Below are 4,449 nucleotides of genomic sequence, written 5' to 3' on the forward strand. Positions count from 1 at the left end.
AAACTGCAGTCGAACCTCGCCCTCGGGTGTTCGTGACTCACGGTAGAGCCGTCCTTGTTTGCGAAGGAACTTGGCTCGACATCCCCGTGAATACTTAATCACTTGACTCCTTTGTTTGTTCCGCACGACAGCAAGTGTCGGGTCAGAATGTTGTTCTTGCACAAGTTGACTACACATCAGATCTTGTGGCGATTCAATGATCACTGGGGTGACACAATCTGGAGCCTCAGCCATGACTCGTGTTACCGCAGCAGCCGAAGTCTGAGTAGTATCATCATCGGGGCAACTATCCTTGACTCCTTGAATGTTGCCGATGATGAGTTCAAATAAAAGTTCTGGCATGACAACTGCGAGTGTCGTACCAGTATAAAATGGAGATGCCACCTGGATACATGCCTCAGGGAACAATCTCACTGATCCATCAATAAGGTTTGCATGGATCTGTCGACCTGTATACTGCTCAGGCCGAACTAAACTCTGCTTAACAGAGCAACCTGAGGAACCATTGTCTCTCAGGACCTTCAGAGGAATGCCTCCCACAAACCCTGGCTGGACAAGGAAGGTACTGTCACCTGTGGGAGGGCCTGTGGAGGAAGCAGCTAGCCACTCATGAGGCTGCTGAATTGATGCGGCAAACATTGTGCCTTGAGGGTTATATTGGGAAGATGGAACATTGGCCATCTGTGGAGGGGGGTTCACTGTCACTGTGGGACTAGTGAACTGTGGGGAAGTACCCACACTGGTAGGGACGTGACCACCGTGCTGCTGCTGAGGAATGAAGGCTGCATTCGCTTCCTGCATCTTCTGAGCTGGTGGTGAAAAAGTTTGTCCCGACGGTCGGTTGCGTGGCTGATACTGCTGCTGGTTAGGGTACCTGTTGTACCTCTTCCACTCAGGTTTCTGAGTGTTTTGCCCCTGGTCCTTCCACTGCAGTTTTGGACCTTGGCCATTATTCTGAGAATGGCCTTGGTGCTGGGATTCAGTCTGAGATGGCTTCCCAGACTTGGCAGTATCTTTTCTGCTCCAGGTGTTTTGCTTACGAGTTTCATACCCGTATGCAGTAAAGAATGCGTCAGCCTTCTCTGCCATTTGGCTGGCATCTTTCACCTGGCAGATCTTAAGCTGTGCTATGAGCTCAGCAGGCCACGACCTCTCTAGCTGTGTACGCAGCATAAGGTCAATTATCCCCTCATGCGTGGAAGGAGTTTCATCTTTCTCCATCCACTCATTTAAGTAAGCTGTGAGACGATCAATTAACTGAACAGCTGTCTCCTTGTCTTGGAGACGAGCTCGCATGAACTGAACTTTGGCGTCATCTACTGTGAGACCATATGCCTTAATGAGTGCAGCTTTCATCATCTCATATGTGAGATTGTCTCCACGAATTCTGTGGAGAATATCGAGGGCAGGGCCCTCAAATAGGCTAAGAAACTGAAGCCGCTTAGCTGCCTCATCCAGTTGATACATGTCTGCCATGTCCTCAAAATGAGCTATGTACGGCTCGATTCGCTCGCTTTCCTTGTATGAAGGAAGCTTGATGCGTGGGGTCGCCAGGACATGTGCAGGGAGAACGCTCATGGAGCTTGGACCAACTGCACCAGACGCGTCTGAAGCCAAGGAATCTCGCTTGAGCTTCAGCACTTCAAGTTCATGTTTATCGCGTGCTTCTCGCTCGGTACGTTCGTGTTCTCATTCTCTCTCTCGTTCCTCACGCTGTTCTCGCTCGTATTCCCGTTGTTCCCGCTCGCGTTCACGCTCGTATTCGTGCTCTTTCTCACGCTGCTCTTGTTCATATGCACGCTGTTCTAGCTCATATTCGCACTGAATCTTACGCTCTTCACGGGCATAATTCTCGTGCTGCTGCTCCTGATTATGCCGTGAGAGTATATACTCTTTAATTTCGGTTGGGTCCGAAAGACCCATTTCTTTGGCTTCCTGTAAAAATACAGTAGTAGCCATGGCGCTAATTTAATAAGCAAACCGAAATTGAGTACTGACTGCTTAGCGACGAATACTAATAAACATAAGTAAAGAATACAGACACAAGTTAGTGGTGACCAGTCTTATCTAGTTAACTGGCAAAGAATAAATCAAAATGTAAATGACTGGGAAGACTCAATAATAAACACAATGGGTACGGCGACTTCCCAGGAGCGAATAAAATCGTCTGGCGTTACCAAGAATAAACTAGAGTTAAGTGCTCTATGGATTGATAAAGCAAAATTCACTTGCTAAATTAACGGTAACCACCAGTAAGCTTGTGCCTATAAACTTTAATGATAAATACCTAAATATGAATGAGTGAGCACTATCTCGTGAATAGCTTTAGAGCTAGGAGTTAATATCCTGGCGAGGTCGCCAATTGTCACGGGGTTTTTAAATATCACGGTGTTTTTAAAATAAATGCTTAAATATTATTTAAATTGATATTATTATTCAATATTGAAGAGCAGAGACAATGGTTGTCTTGCTACATCAAGCAACGATTACTTTACGCTGGATTGTGCATGATTCTCTGAGAACGAGAATTTATAAACTTTCTCAACAGTACACAGCAGAGACTAATTACTCACAATTGCTGAATTACTGTACTGTTAGCCTCTGGAGAAAGTTACTTCACCCCTGACAATAAATAACTAATACTAATAATAATAATCAGGTCCTTGCTGATGCTTAACTCCTATGGCACAACGGATTTTAAGTTAATACAACAAGACTGGTCTAAGTACCAGTTATGAAGGCAAATGTTTATGCAAGCTAGGAGCTATATGGAAAATAAGCTTAATTTGGGGAAATGAAACAAGATTTTACTTTACATTAAGCTCAAGAAAAAGAACTGTTAAATTTATTGATTACAAAAATAAATTTAACGTTACAATTCAAATCAAATTAATGAGACGCACTCACTCACTCACACAGAAGCTAAATACTTACACCTACAAAAAAAACACCTTAACTAAGCTCTTAAAACTAGGATTATACAAATAGGAAATACCAGTCGATGAATGCTATGTATCACCCGGGGGGTGGGAGTTTGGATTAACTGTACTAGTGGAGCCTGGGCGCTAGCTGACCTCTCACACTTCTTGAGCACAGGACCTCTCTCCGTCACAACAAACACTAGACTGCCTTCAAAATACATTGTATGGGCAGGACGCACAAGCCACTGGAAGAAGGCGTGGCTAACGGTTTAGGCAAGCAGAGGCGAACGATAAAGAAACAATTGTATCGCTCAGTAGAGCACTTAGTGACGTGCATTAAATCGGTCACTTTTGAAAGTGACGAATGTTTTGAAAAGTATACTCCGAAATGGAGAGAGAAACGGTTAACTAAGCGATACACAGTGAGTTTTCCACTAATAGTTCGTGGCTTCTCACAAAAGGGAAATGTCGCGAATTGATTCGTGACAACGGGACAGTAGTGATTATTAGTATTCTCACTTAAAGTGTACATTATCTTTCTCTGTTCCGTAACAATATATATATATATATATTGCTACATCCACACTATTTTTATTATTATCCTCGCCATTATTCCATATGGTGGGGATATAGGAATCGCCCCTGTCCGTCCGTTTGTCTGTCTGTCTTTCTGTCCGTCTTTCCGTCCGGGCCTGTATTTCGTAAACTACCAGGTGGCTTGGCTTCATATCACACAGAAAGATATAGTATGTGTGGTAGTTGATGTCCGTATATGTACAATTGCCATATTGTCTGGACTTTACCAGCTATGACCATAAAAGGAAAAATCTGTCTTGTGATATATTTTGGAAACTTATTGCTAAATTCTGTTCATATCTTACAAAAAGATAGTTTATAGGCCCCTCCCCCTAAAAAAAAAAAAAAAAATAGTTTGTCCTTATATATGAAACTGTGGCAATGTAAACTATTTCCATATAAGGAAACTAAGCTGTAAATAGCTGTATCTTGAAAGCTACAGTACTTGCTGGATCATCGTCACCTCAAAGATAGTGCGCGAGTCTTTGTTTATGCCCTTACTTATATATTACCATACTTATTAGTGCATATCTATATATTTTTTACTGCATGGAGGGGATACGTCTTTGCGATAGGCTTATTATTATTATTATTATTATTATTATTATTACCATTTTCTTTTTTATTTATTTATTTTTTTAAGTTTTCGAACGACGTCTGGACCTGTATTCTCGTCGAAGAAAGAAGCACCCTAACACCTCTTTCTAAGCAACTTATTTTGCTGATTAGTCATCTAAAGTTGACCTCCCGCAGTCCACCATCCTCCTTTCGGGATCTTCAATCTTTTCTCCTCCCTGACCTGATCCCTGACCACTTCTCCCTGCTTCTACCCCTGACCTCTTCTTGTCCCTGCTCTGACCTGCCCTGACCTGCCTTGACCTGACCTCATCTGCCCTAAGTCATGCCAGGTGTGTGAGTTACTTGAAGGAAGGCGGAAGACAGTGACAAAAGT

The sequence above is a fragment of the Coenobita brevimanus genome, chromosome 116 (genome assembly GCF_032717465.1).
Source record: "Coenobita brevimanus isolate Jiangsu-jjx chromosome 116, ASM3271746v2, whole genome shotgun sequence".
NCBI lineage: Eukaryota > Metazoa > Arthropoda > Malacostraca > Decapoda > Coenobitidae > Coenobita > Coenobita brevimanus.